The sequence below is a fragment of the Suncus etruscus genome, chromosome 9, assembly GCF_024139225.1.
Source record: "Suncus etruscus isolate mSunEtr1 chromosome 9, mSunEtr1.pri.cur, whole genome shotgun sequence".
NCBI classification, from domain to species: domain Eukaryota; kingdom Metazoa; phylum Chordata; class Mammalia; order Eulipotyphla; family Soricidae; genus Suncus; species Suncus etruscus.
The window spans coordinates 24,523,285-24,542,194 of record NC_064856.1 but is presented as its reverse complement, the minus strand read 5'-3'; the positions used below and the strand labels follow the sequence as shown (position 1 = coordinate 24,542,194).

General features: G+C 42.0%; 1 pseudogene; it reads right to left on the bottom strand.

The window, feature by feature from the left end:
- Window positions 1–9,743: 9,743 nt before the first annotated feature.
- LOC126018379 (60S ribosomal protein L5-like) lies at window positions 9,744–10,762 on the bottom strand (annotated as a pseudogene).
- Window positions 10,763–18,910: the final 8,148 nt, after the last annotated feature.

Sequence of the window (18,910 nt, the reverse complement as noted above, 5' to 3'; positions counted from 1 at the left end):
TAGCAGCAGCCCGGGTGGTAAAAGAGGGGGATGTGGGATGCATGCTGGGAACAGAGATGGAGGGAGGACAACATTGGTGGTGGGAGTGTCCCTGATTCAATATCACTATGTACCTAAAAAATTACTGTGAAAGATTTGTAATCCAGTTTGGTCAAAATAAAAATTAAAAAAAGATAAATTTTGGTTCACTGGAAGTTACTATTTTTTTTTAAACAAAAAAAATTGCATTTACTTGTAAACTGCTTAACAGCTGGTGGGTTGACTGACAGGGCTGCCCAAGAAAAGCAAAAGCAGATATAATGAGGTACATTTTCAATGAATAACCACCACAGATCATGTGAACTGCTCTAGCAGCCCAGTCACCTGTTCCCCAATCTCGCCTCCTTAGAGACAAACCAGGGCAGTCCTCCCATGAATTGAGGGCTCCAGCTATATCGATAAGCACCTCAAAGAACAGACAAAACAAACAAACCAACAAAAAAAACTAAAACAAACAAACAAAAATCACGCCATGGTCTTGAATTAAGAAACATGGTATAGCACATAACGAAAGAGAAGAAAGGAAGAAAGAAAAAAAAATATAATTGGGGACAACACTTTCAATAATCGCACCCAAACAGAAAAATCGACCAAAATAGATAAATAAATCAAAAATAATAATAACAATAATAAATAAAGGTTATATATATTTATATAAAAAATAACCAAGATTTTGTGCTTTTTTTTTTTTTTTTTTTTTTTTTTTTTGGTTTTTGGGCCACACCCGTTTGACGCTCAGGGGTTATTCCTGGCTATGTGCTCAGAAATCGCCCCTGGCTTGGGGGGACCATATGGGACGCCGGGGGATCGAACCGCGGTCCGTTCCTTGGCTAGCACTTGTAAGGCAGACACCTTACCTCTAGCGCCACCTTCCCGGCCCCGATTTTGTGCTTTTTGTATTTGTTTTTTCCCTCCTGCCCTGGCACAGTAAATATTGGGGTCATTCGAAAAGGAATTCACTTGGCCTAAGAGATATGGGGTTTCTCTGTCCTTGGAGCATAGGATCAACTCTAGACTTTGCTCATGATCAGGATCCTTTACTTTCCCGATGGTGTTTTGTTTTGTTTTGTTTTGTTTTTTGGTGTGTGGAAGACTTCTGCTCTATGTTTAGAGGTCTCAGTATCTGCACAGATCCTGAGGTGGGACTTATGATGAAGTCAGTCTTTGTGGTTCTAGAGGTTCTGTTACCTCAGTGTCATTTTAATCCATCTTCTGTGGTTGGTGATCTTGGTCTTTGCACTGAACCTAGGGTGGCATCTAGGATAGCGTCTTTCTTTGTGCTTCCAAAAGCCCCATTCCGTTACAATTGTCTCTGCCGGACCTTTGGGACTGGGGATCATGATTATTGTGCAGATCATAGTTCAAGCCCTAAACTAGGGCTTTTTTATTGGTCCCAAGATGTATACAGTCTGGTCGTGGTTCTTGCAGCCAGTCATCTGCAAATCCTTGGTTTTTGGACTTACCAAAGGGTGCCAAGACTTCTGGTTTTGTCTTGTCGTTAGTTGGTAAGGTAGGCTAATCTGCTCTAAGGTCAAGATGTTCACATTTTCCTCGTTGTCAGGATAACATGTTAGAGCTGGGCCTTGTTGTTAGTCCCGCCGTATCAAGGCTGTCCCGGATAAAGTTTGTTTCCTGCAGCTGTTGTGAAGAGCTGTGCCGTTTCTATGTCGGGGATCAAGGGTTCAAGGCTGAATGAATGGTATCTAATCACCTGAGGTCTAAGTTGATTCCACATGACATATTTTCAAGGCAGGAGATATCCCCATATTGTAAACAACTATGAGTTCCTATCTCTAGTAGATAGGAGCTCTTTTTTATATATATATATAAGATTTCCCCTTTACTTAGTGTGCCTTTGCAGGGGGAAGTGGTGCTACATTATAATGTCTGTATATTTGTGGGTGGATTGATGGGATAACCGAAACAGGTCACATACCCAAAAACGAGGGGAAAAAAAAAAAGGGAATTAAAAAAGTATGTGCTCACCAATATATATGTAGGACAATCATTTAAAAAAGATAAATAAATAAATTAAAAACAAAACAAAACAAAAACAAAAAAACAAAACAAAGAAAAAGAAAAAAAATAAAATAAAATAAGTTAGCGAAGTTTTTAAGGAACCAAAGTGGTGCAGAGGACTACCTTACATTTGGGGGAGAGCAGGTAAAGAGGTGGTGTATTACAGGTTTTATGCCTATGTTGGAAGTACAGTTTTTCCCATTGTCTTTTGGGTTTTTCTTGTGTTGTGTGGGTTCCCAGGCATCTTCCTAACACATCCCCTGACCTTCTTCAGATTATTAAAAATTTGCGGCAGGGAGGTCTTGGAAGAGTTCTTACATTGGGGATACTTTTGGACCTAGGCCCAGTTTCAAGGAACAGTCCGCGTTAGGGAGAGTTAGTAGGGAGGGCCTCGCAGCATGAGTCCACAGGGGAGTTGGCTGTCTTTTCTTTCAGGAGACGAGGTGTGTGTTTATCTGGGTGTCCCCTCGCCTGGGTGCAGGGTACTGGTTCGTTGGGTAGGAGGTCAATCTTGATGCCTAATAGAATAAGGACTGAGAGTGAAGAGTTTTTTTTTTTTTTGTTTTTTTTTTGGTTTTTGGGCCACACCCTGTGACGCTCAGGGGTTACTCCTGGCTATGCGCTCAGAAGTTGCTCCTGGCTTCTTGGGAGACCATATGGGACGCCGGGGGATCGAACCGCGGTCCGTCCTAGGCTAGCGCAGGCAAGGCAGGCACCTTACCTCCAGCGCCACCACCCGGCCCCGAGTGAAGAGTTTTAATATGGTGGGAGATCTGGATGGGATTGAGGGGTAAAGGGATAGTTGGATTTCCGGAGGGGAGAAAGGGGAAAGTATATGGGAAGGGTATGAAGGAAGAGAAAAGAGAAAATACCTTAGAGAGAAAAGGGGAAGAGAAAGGGAAAAAAGTAATGAGCAGAATAGAGAAAAAAAAAAAGTAGTGAGAAGAGAGGAGAGAATAGCAAGGGAATGCTGGTTTGATTAAAAGTGTTCAAAGAATAGAGCCTGTGGTTTAAGTCTGTATGTCTCAGGTACTGCTTCGATGATCTGAATGATCACGTGCTTCAATTCCTAAATGGAGGTATTACCTAGAGATAAAGTGTATGTTAAAGAGTTTTCTCGTGGCCATCTCGTAGTGCATGCAAGGTATGGTATCCTGTGTGGTATCCCGAGTTGCCACCTTAGTTTATCCGCCCTTTGTATCCAAGGGCACCTGTGGACAGAAAAGCTGAGAGGTTATTTAAAATATAATAAGATAAAGGCATTAAAAGGTAGTGTTATGGTATGTTGCCATTGCAGTCCGTGATTTCCCTTGGTGTCCTATACTTGTGTTCCTGTATACGAACTCCAAGGGATTATTGTGGGCCTTTGTTGTAGAAGTCTGATTACCTACCTGTTCTCTCTATGCTGCCGTTTCTGTTGTTATTGTTTTCTTTATGGTATATTGTGTAATCAAAAATTTGCATTATTCCTTTTTCATGTATTTTGGACACTGCTCCCACGTATATGTTGACTATTACAGTGTTTGAAGTTTCTACCATGTTAAACCCTGTTATTTGATTGTTAAGTATTAGTTGTGTATAAAATATGTGTTCTAGGTGTTTCAGAATAGTGCTACCATTCTGTGTTTTTCTTTTGTCTTCTGACTTACTTCGTTTAACATAACATGATCTAGGTCCATCCACGTTGCTGCAAAGTCTGTGATTGTATCATTTCTAACTGCCATGTAATATTCCATTGTATATATGTACCACATCTTAATGATCCATTCATCTGTTGTTGGACATCGAGGTTGGTTCCAAGATTTGGCTATTATACTGATTGCTGCAATAAATAGTGGGGTGCATACGTATTTTGGAATGAATGTCCTTCCATCTTAGGGGTATATGCCTAGGAGAGCAATTGCTGGGTCAAATGGCAGCTCAATTCTGAGTTCTTTGAGCACTCTCCAGACTTTTCTCCATAGATGTTGGACTACGGGGCATTCCCACCAGCAGTGGATGAGAGTTCCTTTCATACCGCATCCTCGCCAACAAAGGTTGTTTCCATTATTTTTGATGTGAGCCAACCTCACTGGTGTGAGGTGGTATCTCATTGTTGTCTTGATTTGGATCTCCCTGATGATGAGTGAAGGTGAGCATGTTTTCATGTGTTTGTTGGCCATCCTTCTGTCTTCCTCAGAGAAGTGTCTATTCATTTCATCTCCCCATTTTTTTATGGCTTTATTTGGTTTTGAGGGGCTCAGCTTTTTGAGCGCTTTGTATGTTCTAGATATCAGCCCTTTATCTGACATATCAAGTGAAAAGATTTTTTCCCATTCTGTTAGCTGTCTTCTTGTGTTAAGTAGGGTTTCTTTTGCCATGCAGAAGCTTTTTAGTTTGATGTAGTCCCATTTGTTTATATTTGATGCTAACGTTCTTGCCATTGGTGCTCCATTCTCAAAGACCCTTTTGATATAAAGGTCTTCGAGTGTTCTGCCTATTTTATTCTCGATAAACTTTATAGATTCAGGTTTGATTTCCAGGTCTTTGATCCATTTTGAGTTGACTTTTGTATAAGGAGTGAGATATGGGTCGATTTTCACTTTCGTACATGTGAGTTTCCAGTTGTACCAACACCATTTGTTGAATAGGCTTTCTTTGTTCCATTTCATATTCTTGCCTCTTTTATCAAATATTAGTTGGCTGTATATCTGGGGGTTTATGTCTGGGAATTCTGTTCTGATCCACTGGTCTGAGGTCCTGTCTCTGTTCCAGTACCATGCTGTTTTAATTACTATGGCTTTATAGTATAGTTTCAAGTTAGGTAAGGAGATGCCTCCCAACTTCTCATTTTTCAGTATGTGTTTGGCTATCCTGGGTCTTTTGTGGTTCCAGATGAATTTTGTAATTGATTGTTCTATTTCTTTAAAGAATTGTGTCTGGATTTGGATAGGGATTGCATTAAATCTATATAGCAGTTTGGGTAAGATAGTCATTTTGACTATGTTAATTCTACCTATCCATGAGGATGGGATGTTCTTCCATTTCTTTAGATCGTCTTCAATTTCTTTCTGAAGTGTTTTGAAGTTTCCCTGGTATAGGTCTTTCACTTCTCTTGTAAGGTTGATTCCTAGATATTTGATATTTTTGATACTATCTTAAATGGGATTGTATTTTTAATCTCTCTCTCCTCAACTTCATTGTTTGTATATAAAAACGCTACTGTCTTTTGTGTATTGACTTTGTATCCAGCCACTTTGCTGTATTGGTTGATTGTTTCTAGGAGTTTTTCTGTGGACTCTTTAGGGTTTTTGATGTATATAATCATATCGTCGGCAAATAGAGCTAGCTTGTGTTCCTCTTTCCCTACTTAAATTCCTTTGATTCCCTTCTCTTGTCGGATTGCTATTGCTAGGACTTCTAAGGTTATATTGAATAAGAGTGGAGAGAGTGGACAGCCTTGCCTAGTTCCTGACCTTAGTGGGAATGCTTCTAGTTTCTCGCCATTAAGTATAATGTTGGCTGTAGGCTTTTCATAAATAGCTGTAACTATCTTAAGGAAGGTGCCTTCTAACCCTATTTTGCTGAGTGTCTTTAACATGAAAGGATGTTGGATTTTGTCAAACGCCTTCTCGGCATCGATTGATATGATCATGTGGTTTTTGTCTTTCATGTTGTTGATGTGATGTATCATGTTTATTGATTTGCGTATGTTGAACCAACCTTGCATTCCTGGTATGAATCCCACTTGATCGTGATGTATGATCTTTTTGATGAAGTGTTGGATTCGGTTTGCTAAGATTTTGTTGAGTATCTTTGCATCTATGTTCATTAGTGAGATTGGTCTGTAGTTTTCTTTTTTGGTGGTGTCTTTGCCTTCTTTGGGAATGAGTGTGATATTAGCCTCATAAAAGGAGTTGGGGAGGATTCCTGTTTTTTCTATGGTTTGGAAAAGCCTGTGGAACAGTGGTAATAAGTCTTCTTGAAATGTTTGATAGAATTCACCTGTAAATCCATCTGGGCCTGGGCATTTGTTCTTAGGGAGTTTTTTTAATTACATCTTCAATTTCCTCTGAAGTGATTGGACTGTTTAGACTTTCTAGATCTTCCTTTTCCAGTCTTGGAAGAGGGTGTTTGTCCAAGAATCTGTCGATTTCTAGTGGGTTCTCTAGCCTAGTTGAATAAAGTTGTTCATAATATGATCTCATGATATGTTGTATTTCTTGGGGTTCTGTTGTAATCTCTCCCCTTTCATTCGTGATCCTAGTGATTTGGGTGTTTTCCCTCTTTTTTTTGGTGAGTTTTGCCAATGGTTTGTCTATCTTGTTTATTTTTTCGAAAAACCAACTCCTGGTCTCATTGATTTTTTGTATTGTTTTCTTAGTCTCTATGTTGTTTATTTCTGCTCTGGTTTTTATGATTTCTTGCCTTCTGGTTGTGGTTGGATTTCTCTGTTGCTGTTGTTCCAATTCTTTGAGGTGATCTTTTAAACTGTTGGTTTTGTTATTTTCCTGTTTCTTGACATAGGCCTGTATTGCAATGAGTTTCCCCCTAATTACTGCTTTTGCTGTGTCCCATAAATTTTGACATGTTGTCTCTTCATTGTCATTTGTCTCAAGGAATCTTTTTATTTCTTCCTTGAGTTGTTCTTTGATCCAGCTGTTGTTAAGCAGCATGTTGTTTAATCTCCAGGTATTAGTTTTCCTCCATTGCTTCTTCTTGACATCAATTATAAGCTCTGTTGCATAGTGATCTGAAAGGGTACTTCTAATGATCCCTACCTTTGTGGTCTTATATAAGTTGGCTTTGTATCCTAAGACATGGTCTATTCTGGAGAAGGTTCCATGTGGGTTTGAGAAGAATGTGTATTCTACTTTCTGGGGATGGAGGGCTCTATATAAGTCTATTAGCCCTAAATCTTCTAATTTTTCATTTAGAGCTCTTATTTCTTTGCTATTTTTCTGTTTGGAGGATCTGTCCAGTGGTGATAGTGGAGTATTGAGGTCCCCTACTATTATCACAATTCCCTTCATGTGTTTCTCCAGGTTTGCCAGTAGTTTCCTCACATATTTTGGTGACTCTACATTAGGTGCATAGATATTGACCAGGGTTAGTGTTTCTTGATCTAATGTTCCCCTGATCAGTAAGTAGTGACCCTCTTTGTCTCTGATCACTTTCTTGAGGTTGAATACAATTTGGTCTGATATAAGAATGGCTGTCCCTGCTCTTTTTTGTTTTCCATTGGCCTGAATAATTACTTTCCATCCTTTTATTCTAAGCCTATGCTTATCCTGTAACTGTAGATGTGTTTCTTGCAGACAGCAGAAGTCCGGTTTATTTTTCCTAACCCAGTTCTCTACTATGTGTCTTTTAATTGGAGAGTTTAGTCCGTTAACATTTAGGGAAATTATTGATAGAGAGGACTGTTGTGCAGTTGTATTGTGTGGAGTGGTTGTTGTTACAATCAGGGGTTTGGATTGTGTAATTCGTCTCTGAGTAAGTCGCTTAGGATCGGCTTAGTTTGCACAAATAGTTCAAGTTCGTTCATATTTGTGAATGTTTTTAGTCTGCCCTCCCATATGAATGATAGTTTTGCTGGGTATTGGACCCTGGGTTGGAAATTTCTTTCATTCAGTTGTTTAAATATGTCATTCCACTGTCTTCTTGCTTGAATTATTTCAAATGGGAGATCTGGTTTGATTCTTATGTCCTTTCCTTTGTACTTGAGGTTTTTTTTCTCCCTTATTGCTTTCAGGAGTTCCTCTTTCTCTTTGTTTTTTGCCATTTGGATTATTATGTGTCTTGGTGTGGGTTTATTAGGGTCTATTTTATTAGGGACTCTCTTGACTTCTTGGATTTGTCCTGAATTGTCATTCCAGAGGGTGGGAAAGTTCTCTGTTATTATCTCCCTGACTACCTGTTCTTCCCCCTTCCCTATTTCCTCCCCTTCTGGTATACCCACAATTCTTAGATTGTTTCTTTTGTCCTTGTTCATTAGATATTGGATTTTTCCTTCCAGTGCTTTGCCTTTTATTTCTTTGTTGGTTTCTTGATCATTTTTTAATTGCAGTTTTCCTTTGAGTTCTTCAATGTGCTTCTCCAACTCTGTGTTTCTACTCGTAAGGCTTGTTACTTTGTCTTTTAAATCCTTCACTTCTTTTTGTATGGAATCTCTCATGTTCTTTGACATTTCTTCTTTAATTTGGCTGATTCGTTTGTCCATGAATTTCTTATACTCGGTTGCTAGGGTTTCTTTCATTACTTTTAGTAATTCTTGCATTTCCTTCCTCATGACCACTTTTAGGTCTTCTTCCCATGGATCTGTGCGTTTTGGTGGACTTGGAAACTTGATAGGGCTTGTCATGGTGTCTCCAGTTATAAGGGATCTCCTTGATTTACGCATAATTCTTTGTATTTAATGGTGTGTTTTGGAGTGCTGTGGCTTCTAATTTCGGCCTGCTTTGGTCTCCTTCCTGAAGGTGTTTCTAGAGGGGCTGTTGGGTGAGTTTGTTGAACCTAGCCCTTTCTCCTCCCCTTTGCTACCTAGAGTTCAGCCTTCCTGCAGTGGGTCTTGTCCCTTTTCTGCTCCTTATTTCTGTCAGCGGTGCAGTTCCACTCCTGGCCACAATGTTTACTGGCGCTGTTGAGCCTAGCTCTCAATCCACCCTCCTTTCTCTGGGATTCAATGGAGCTCCGCCCCCTCCAAGCCTCCCTTGAATGAGTTCCCTCAGTTCGACCCTGCAGGCTCTGTCCACGCCCTTGGGGAGTCCCTGGTCTGCTCCAGGGTCCAGGGGGGTGGACTGTTCTAGGTCACCTGCGAGTCCAGATGGTTGGCCCTATCTCCCCCGTCTATTCGGGTCGCTCAACTTGCCTTTCTAGGCGCCACCCTGGGGGGAGGGGCCGGCCCAAACGCCGAGCCAAAGGACAGAAACTCACTCAGGCCTCTCCCGCCTGCACGCAGGGGTCTCTGGGGGGAGGGGCCGGCCCAAACGCCGAGCAACAGGACAGAAACTCACTCAGGCCTCTCCCGCTGGCACGCAGGGGTCTCTGGGGGGAGGGGCAGGCCCAAACGCCGAGCAAAAGGACAGAAACTCACTCACGCCTCCCCAGCCGGCCCGCAGGGGTCTCTGGGGCGGAAGTTGCTATTTTTAAAATAACTATATAATTCACTTCTTAAATATTTTCCCTGTATTTAACTAACATTTTATTTTATATTTTTATTACTTGGTCAATAGTTTATTACTGTTTTTGAAAAATCTCTATCTGGGGCCAGAGAGATAGCATGGAGGTAGTGAGTTTGCCTTGCATGTAGAAGGATGGTGGTTCGAATCCTGGCGTCCCATACGGTCCCCTGTGCTTGCCAGGAGTGATTTCTGAGCGTAGAGCCAGGAGTAACCCCTGAGTGCTGCTGGGTGTGACCCAAAAACCAAAAAAAAAAAAAAATCTATGAAAAATTATGGGTTGGGGGGGTGGAGAGATAGCATGGAAGTAAGGCGTTTGCCTTTCATGCAGAAGGTCATTGGTTTGAAACCCGGCATCCCATATGGTCCCCCGAGCCTGCCAGGAGTGATTTCTGAGCTTGGAGCCAGGAGTAACCCCTGAGCGCTGCTTGGTGTGACCCAAAAACCAAAAAAAAAAAAAATGAGTTGATTTTAGCTCTCAGGAGCCTGCTCCTGAGCTCTAAGTAAACTTGTATTTCTTCTGGGCTACATGGTCATCTGGGCAAGAGACATTTGAGATGTTTCTACCTCTTCTTTTTAATCTTTCTCTTAGGCTTTTTTGGTTTTGTTTTGTTTTTGGGTCACATCTGGAAGCACTCAGGGGTTACTCCTGGCTCCACGCTCAGAAATCGCTCCTGGCAGACTCAGGGGACCATATGGGATGCCGGGATTCAAACCACTGACCTTCTGCATGCAAGGCAGACACCTTACCTCCATGCTATCTCTCTGGCCCCTCTCTTAGGCTTTTTATTCTCATATATAGGTTTTTTTTTATATAACCACGCGAGCTTCCTTATATATTTCCTCCATGTCTGGAGTTTTGCTGTTTATGTATTGAGAAAACTGTTTCTTTTAGGCATCTTCATTTTCCATTAGGTATCCCATGTAGTCTGCAGTGTTCGGTTTCATAATGTGTCTTCAATGTGCTTCAGTGTTAAATTACTTACTTTCAAGTCATAACCATGAAGTTGTTTGGTTCTGAGGGGCTGATTACCCTCCATCCACAGCTCCTTCCAGGGCCTTAGAAACTGTGTTTCCTGTAGAAGTCCTGCATTCAAATAGCAGGTGAAGGCTCCAGGTTGTCCATCAATGTTTTTCACATTATACTCATCTCCATTGACCTCCACTTGGCCTCCTTACATCTTGTCTATGCCAAATCTATTGAGAAGCCTGAGCACCAGCAGCAGACCAGTGCAATAAGCTTCAGCGCAATTTGTCTGAACACCTTCACATCATACTTTGGAAGTTTATGAGCATACACTGCACAAACTATTCTATCTTCTTCTATACAGGCATAAGCAATCTGACAAATGATGTCTTTGTTGGTTATGCAGACTATCATCCTGTATCTTTGTATGTTGTATTTATTTTTATCCTGGATTACCAAACTGTTTCTGAGCAGAGTAATCAGTTTTGCTCCCTCGCTGTCTTCTAAGTTTCACTTGGTATCTCTTGACATATGTCTTATTCTTGACGACTTTAACAAACCCCATTCTGAGGAACACAGACCTACAGGCTGAGTAGCCCTCTTGGGTTAGGGTCAGGGGTGGGACAGGAGCATTTTTTTCCTGGTCTGTTAGAATAATTGATTACACTGACTTTGTATAAATTAAAGCAAGATTCCTGGGATAAACCAAATTTGGTTATGAAGCATTTGCTGTTTATATGCCATCAGTTTTTTTTTGGCTGGTATCTTGTAAAGAATTTTTTGTGTATGTGAAATATTATGAAAGAAGGCTGGAGAAGTAGCTCAAAGGTTGGGGGACATACTGGCCTGTGCAGGTTTCTGGGTTCAATCCAGGGCACTGATTTTATGACCTCACTATCCAAGTAGGCATGTTCTGATGTCTCCCCTAGTCCTGTCAGGGTGGGTCCTTCCCACAGCAGAACAAAATATGAAATATGAAAGAAAGATAGTGGTCTGAAATTTTTTCTTTTTAATTTTTTGGTTAAATGTGTCGTTAGTGTATGTGTCGGTCTCTAAGTTTTTGTTAGAAAAGAAAAGATAATTAGCACAGTGGGTAGGGTGTTTGCATTGCATGTGGCTGACCCAGGTTTTTTTTTTTTTTTTTTTTTTTTTTTTAGTTTTTGGGTCACACCCAGCAGTGCTCAGGGGTTACTCTTGGCTTTCCACTCAGAAATTGCTCCTGGCAGGCTCAGGAAACCATATGAGATGCCGGGATTCGTATCACCGACCTTCTGCATGCAAGGCAAATGCCTTTTTTTGTTTTTTTGTTTTTTTGGTTTTTGGGCCACACCCGTTGACGCTCACGGGTTACTCCTGGCTATGCGCTCAGAAGTCACTCCTGGCTTGGGGGACCATATGGGACGCCAGGGGATCGAACCGCGGTCCGTCCACGGCTAGCGCAGGCAAGGCAGGCACCTTATCTTTAGCGCCACCGCCCGGCCCCAAGGCAAATGCCTTTACCTCCATGCTATCTCTCTGGCCCCCTGACCCAGGTTTGATTTCCAGCATCCTATATCTTTGTCTGAGCCTGCAGGAGTGATTCCTGAGTGCAGAGCCAGGAATAACCCCTGAATGCTGCTGGGTGTGGTCCCAAAACAAAACAAAAAGAGCTTATTATTCAATAAAATCAGGGTCTGAAAACCATGTGGAAGTTATTTAGGAAAGGTTTTATTCTTTTTGATGTGTATAAAGATTTTAAATTATGAATTCAATTTAATATCTGATATGGTTACTTATCTGATATGGTTCCAATTTAATCATTTTGATGAGTTGCACTTTTCTTTTTTTCTTTTAAAGTTTTTAATTTGAGTTTCAGTCATCCAGTGTTCCAACACTCATTTCTTCAGCAGTATACCCTTCCCACCATCAATGTTTCACCCAGTTTTACTTCCATCCTCCATACCCAGCATATCACTCTGGCAGGCTCTTTCTCTCTCTCTCTTCACTTATCTTTCTCCCTTTTCCTTTTAGGCACTACAGTTGCAATACTGTTATTGAAAATGTATCATGCATATCACTTTATCTCCTTTCAGCACACAGTTCTTGTCCAGAGTGATCATTTCCAACTATTATTGTTATAATGGTCCCTTCTCTGTCCTAATCTGTTGCATTTTTCAAGAAATTTGTCTATTTGATCCAGCTATTTAAATAACTTTTACCATGAAGGTACCTATTATATTACCTTATTATTATTCTAGCATGTGGAGGATTTGTAAGACTATCTTTGCTTCTATTCCATGGTGATGGTAATTTGTGCTATTTCTCTTATTTTCATGGTCAGGCTAGATATTTATTTTGATTTTTTCTATGAACCAGATCTTATCTTTGCTAATTTTTTATTATTTATGTCTTCTTCCCTCCCTCCCTCCCTCCCTCCCTCCCTCCCTCCCTCCCTCCCTCCCTCCCTCCCTCCCTCCCTCCCTTCCTTCCTTCCTTCCTTCCTTCCTTCCTTCCTTCCTTCCTTCCTTCCTCTTTTCTTTTATTTGGGCCAGACTTGAATGTGCTTCAGGGTTTTCTCCAGACTTCCTGCTCAGGGATCATTCCTGGCTGGGCTAGGAGGAAACCTGGCTGGGGTTCTGGGAAGGATTGAATTTGGGTCAGCTATGTGCAAGGCAAGCGCCCTACCAGCTGTACTGTAGCTATAGCTCTATTTTAATAGTTTTTGCCTTAAAAAAACATGCCCTATTTTGGGATTGAGGAGATCATTCAGGAACTAGCACGCATGTTTTGCATGCTGGAAGCCTGGGTTTGATTCCCATTACTTCATGCTCCCCTGAGCACTGTTAGGAGCAATCCTGGAACATGAGGCTATTATATTAACAGCCCCAACACTGCTTTTGAAGACAGCATTAGACTTTTTTCTTTTTTCTTATTTTTTGTTTTGGGTCATACCTAACTGTGCTCAGTGCTTACCTCTGCACTTAGGGGTCACTCCTGGCCATGTTCAGGAGACATTATGTGGAGCTGGGAATTGAACCTGGGTCTGTGGAATGTAAAACAAACACACTCCCTATAACTGTGATATCTCTCTCACTCACCCTTCTAGATTCAAAGGAATGAGTTCTTCCACCAACCCAGGAGACCTGGAACAGATTCATTGCAGTTCTCCAAGCTTTCAGACAAGAACTGAGTCCCACTGGACACCTCAGTTAGCTCCAGGCATAAAGAAGACCAGTTTTTCTTAACACCGTCCTCTGTTCAGACCTGGGAGAGAAGGCAAGGAGGATAGAGAGGCTCTGAAAGAATTGGGCTGGTTGAATTTTGGAGCCCTAATTCCTTCTCCTAATTGGCCTCCTACTTCCCTCTAAAAGACTTTTGTCCCAATCTGAAAAAAGCAGCTTCTTGGGTGGATAACTTAGAAGAGAAACCTTCTAAGAGGTCCTGGCATTCATTCCAGGATAAGACTTGAAAGCAAAGAGAGGTTCATTTCTGCTTCTACTGGTACCTTGGCTAGGTGCCCTTGTCCAGTACACAGCCTACAAAACCACATTGTCAGGCCCCACTGGAAATAAGGACCAATCTTAGAGGGCAAAATGATGGGACCTTTCTCATAGGACAGAAAAGGAGGATGGGGAAGAGGGTGTGTGTGCCTGGATGTAGGGCAGAGAGAAGGGAACAGAGGGAGGATGAGGGGGTGCTGGTTATTTTCTTAGTGATGTAAAAGTGGCAGAGAATGAGTCAGAAGTTTGATGGGAGAGGCAGGTCTGAAATGGTCTCCATGGAGAAATCAGGAGGACAGATGGGAGATGTCAGAGAGTGGCTGAACAATGTCAAGGTCTGACAGGCTTTTTGGGAGTAGCCAGCAGCTAGTAAGTGAGCCCAGCAGGAAGACAGATTATTTTCTTTTCTTTAATTGTTATTTTAAATTTAATCAAAGAACTGTGATTTATTTTTTTTTCTTTTTTTTTTTATTTAAACACCTTGATTACATACATGATTGTGTTTGGGTTTCAGTCATAAAAGGAACACCACCCATCACCAGTGCAACATTCCCAGTGATTTATAAAGTTGTTGATAGTTGAATTTTAGGCATATTTCAACACCAATCCCACAGCCAGTGCTATCATGTCCTGTCACCCTGACAGCCCCACCGGGACACACATGTGACAAAAGTTCAGTGAGTGCAGCTTAGATCTCACGTTTTCAGTGTTGTTGAGTCTGTGCTTTGGTTGTATAGCTATAACGTCATATCACCAGTATAATCAAAGTCCTGATTATTTCCCCCTATTATTATCCTTTCTCATCTTCCTTCTCACCTGGACTTCTTTTTTTCTTACAGAGACAGACAATCTTAAGGTGCAGGCTGAGAATGAAAACTATTTGTTGACCAGGCTCTTAGCAAAATTCTGGCAGTTTGCTTTCCAAATATTAGGAAAACATTCCTGGTTGCAAAAATTTGGGGGCTATCAAACAATCTAAATTGTTGTTTTCAATGGGCAGATGAAGAAGAAGCATAGAAAGGTGAAGGGATTTGCTGTAACTCACACAGCCGAGGGTGGAGAGGGGGATGGGTAGAGATGGGCTATGAACTCAGGTCATTTGGTGCTAGGAAACCATGTGTGAAGGAAGCCTTGGGGCTCCCTGTAACTGTGGAAGATTTTATTTACCCTAGGAACAGTTTATTGGACAAGCCAAACACAATTGCCACATGAGTGTCTCCTCATTCTTTTTTTTTGGGGGGTCACACCTGGCAGCACTCAGGGGTTACTCCTGGCTCTATGCTCAGAAATTGCTCCTGGCAGGCTCAGGGGACCATATGGGATGCCGGGATTCGAACCACCATCCTTCTGCATGCAAGGCAAACACCTTACCGCTGTGCTATCTCTCCGGTCTATGTCCCCTCATTCTTGTCCCACTGTTGGTGCATTGAGGGAGGCATGGTGGACAAAGCAGAGTGCCGGGCACTCTTGCTGCTGACCCGTGAATGTGCTGGTAGCTTTCTCAAGCTTCCTGTCCTTATTCCTTCAAAATTCAAGCTTTGTTTAGATGAGATTATGATTGTTCATGTTCTCACCTTCCTTCTTCCAGAGTTGTCCAACGAGGTTCAGAGACTTAAAACTACTTTGTTGCATTGGATCTAGATCAGAGGTTTCCATACTTATTTGACCTACTACCCCCTTTCAGATAAAATTCACTCTGCACTGCACCCATGAACTGCCTTCTTGAGTCAGAACAAACAGAAAATTAATTAATTGTTCTTGATTGCATAGTGGTTATTGTGCCCCATTTGAGTTGTTCCAGAAGGCCTTTCCTCTCCCCACCTCTTGTATTCCCCTTGGTGAGACATGCTAACACTGAATTTTTATTTATTTATTTATTTATTTTGGTTTTTGGGTCACACTTGGAGTCATTCAGGGCTTACTCTTGGCTCTGTGCTCAGAAGTCTCCCCTGGCAGGCTTGGGGTCCATGTGGGATTCTGAGATTTGAACTGTGGTCTGTCCTATGTTGGCCTCGTGCAAGGCAAATGTCTTACCACTGTGCTATTGCTCTGGCCCCAACACGACTTATTTTTTCATCAATTGCCTAACACCTACTTTGGGGAACATTGGTCTAAACATTTCTTTTTGGTGTGCGTGCGTGTGTGTGTGTGTGTGTGTGTGTGTGTGTGTGTGTGTGTGTGTGTGTGGTGTCACACTCAGCAGTGCTCAGGACTCACTCCTGATTCTGTGCTCTGGGGAGCACATGTACTGCCAGGGATTGAATTCAGGTAGACTGTGAGGAGGCTCCAGCTCAGTCTATTCTTATGCCACTGTCTAAATGCCATGTACTCCCTGGGGGGATCTAGATACCATGGTGGATCTGATTTCTGCTTCTGGCAGAGACAAACCTGTAGCTTGGGTGAGCTTAGGGAGTGATACCCATTGTCTTAGTTGTGGGGCGATGGTGTGTTTAGACTTCCTACTCCCACCTGTACATGTAGAGCCTTTCATGTGAAAGGAAATCATTGTTCCTCTTTTTTTTTTTAAATTTAGGAAAACATGCCCCAATGAGCTTTATAACAATCTCAGTGCCCATTTTGTAAAATACAACATTTCTATGGAAGCGACCCGCAGAATCTCGATTGTCAGCCACCAGCCTCGTAAAAGGAATGAATGCATTTTCTGTGCCCATAATCACCTCTCTATGGGAATGAGGTCGATTTCAGTGACTATCTAATAAAGGAATAATTCAATATTAAAAAAAATCAGAATCCCTAGCAACCTTGGAGGCAAAAGGCAGAGGAAATTTGATCTGATGAAAATTGAAACATTTTGAAACAGAAAGCTTTATTATTATTATTTGTTGGAAGACACAACTACATTTTAAGAACAGTAGGCTGATTTATCAACAAATTTCTATTTAAGGAATTGAATACAGAGCCGATTATACTACTGGCAAAAATCTCACTTTCCCAGCTTATTCTGAGATGGTCCAATATAGCAAAAGATCTGAATTCATTTGAAGCCTGTGGTTTGGTAACTGCCGTGCTTAATTACCTTCAACTCAAACTAAGCCCAGAAACTCATTCTTTTCAGTTGGCCTCAAGAGCCGGGGGCAACTCAGCAAGCTGATAGAGATGGTTTGTAATTAGCATATCAATGAAATAATATTAATCAGCCACTTTCTGATGTTTGCATTGTTCTTTGTGGCTCTGGTCCATCATCTGGTTTTCCCACATTTCCTCTGTTGTCTTGTGGATGGTCTGGCCCCTCCTGGGGCTATTTATTGAAAGTCTTAACTCCTCACTGCCAACTCTAGGGTCAACACTGCAGGTAGATAGAGCTGTGGAAACATTCAGAAGGAGAGAGTCGTTAGCACATTGGAGAAATAGCAGGGACCAGCCACATTTGTATGTCAGAGCCCTGGTATAGTTAGGCTATTAATCGCAGGGAAGAGTCGTAGGGAAAAAAGGATTCTCAGTTGCTTTTTTGCTGTTTTCCCAATAATCTTGGCAGCTACTGACTTGGCCTTTCTCTGTAGTGGGTCCTATTTTATTGTTCATTCCTATATAAGACATATATCCTCACTTAATTGGACCTGTTAACTACCTTATGATGCTATTTTTTATGGGTGGCCACACCCTGCAGCACTCAGAGGTTACTCCTAGCTCTGTGCTCAGAAGTCACTCCTGGCAGGTTTGGGAGACCGTGTGGGATGCCAAGGATGGAATCTTTGTCAGCTGTGCCCAAGGCAAATGCCCTACCAGCTGTGCTATCACTCCAACCTATATTCTTATCCGCCCAGCTTAGACTTCGGGAAGTTAGCCCCAAATGGTGAGCTAAAATGTTCCCTATGATTTCTCTATTCCCAGGACCTTAGTAGTTCACTAAGTTTTCCACTGCACCTAAAGACAAAAAGATTTCATAAATTTTATTTTATTTTATTTTATTTTTTCGGGCCACACCCATTTGATGCTCAGGGGTTACTCCTGGCTAAGCGCTCAGAAATTGCCCCTGCCTTGGGGGGCCATATGGGACGCCGAGGGGGGGGGGAATTGAACTGTGGTCCTTCCTTGGCTAGCGCTTGCAAAGCAGACACCTTACCTCTAGCGCCACCTCGCAGGCCCCAAATTTCATTTATTAAAGAGCTTTTGTTTTGGTTTTTGGGTCACACCCAGCAGTGCTCAGGGGTTACTCCTGGCTCTGTGCTCAGAAATCGCTCCTGGCAGGCTCAGGGGACCATATGGGATGCTGTGATTTGAACCACCATCGGTCCTGGGTTGGCTGCAATGCCCTACCATTGTGCTATCTCTCCGGCCCCAGCTTGCAGCATTTCTACTGAATAGTTCAGCCATTATTTAAAAATATATACAATTATATACATTGAAATAAAAGCAATTTTCAATAGATATACATTGCAAGAAAAACAATTTGCAATTCCTCTTAAGTAACCAGAATAACAAGATAATGTTTGATTATTATACCATTATGTGTGTGGTTTCTGAAAACTGTTGCCACCTTCCTTGCTTAGCTATCCTGATGTCAGATGGCACATGCTCTGTCATTGTAACCTGAAAGCCCAGGTTTGCAGAGAGGATGTCTCTGGAAGGAAAGGAGCACAGATACTGACTCTGTGAGTTCTACCTTGGGGACAATGTCCCATAAAGAACTTGCTATTTATGGAAAGCTCACAATAATCTGGGTAACTTTGTGTTGGTATTTGTGGTGGTGTGCAGGGGTGTCGTTTTTTTTTTTTTTTATTTGTTTTTGGCCACATCTGGTGATGCTCAGGGGTTATTTATGGCTATGCGTTCAGAAATTGCCCCTGGTTTGGGAGGACTGTATGGGACGCCAGAGGATTGAAACACGGTCCTTTCTAGGCTAGTGCATGCAAGGCAGATGCCTTACGGCCTTCGTCACTGCTCTGGGCCCTGCAGGGGTGTCTTGTTATAGGCTTTGGGGACCCTAACAAACAGGGCTTGGATAGGACTTGTACCCCAGCAGCTTGGCTCTCCAGCTTGTATACTTGTTTTTAGGCTGTTTCCTTTGAACCATCGTTCAGGAATTAAACCTAGTGGAATCAGGGGACCACAGGGTGTGGTAAGGATGGAACCTGGATTGGCTGTGTACAAGGCAAGCACCCTACTTACCGTACAATTGCTCCAGCACCTTGTAGGTTTTCCTTGCAATCTCCCATGAAGAGAAGCCTTCACTTTGAGAGGGTTAATTTGTTTGTCTTTATGTTGTACTAAGTTGGGACTGGAGG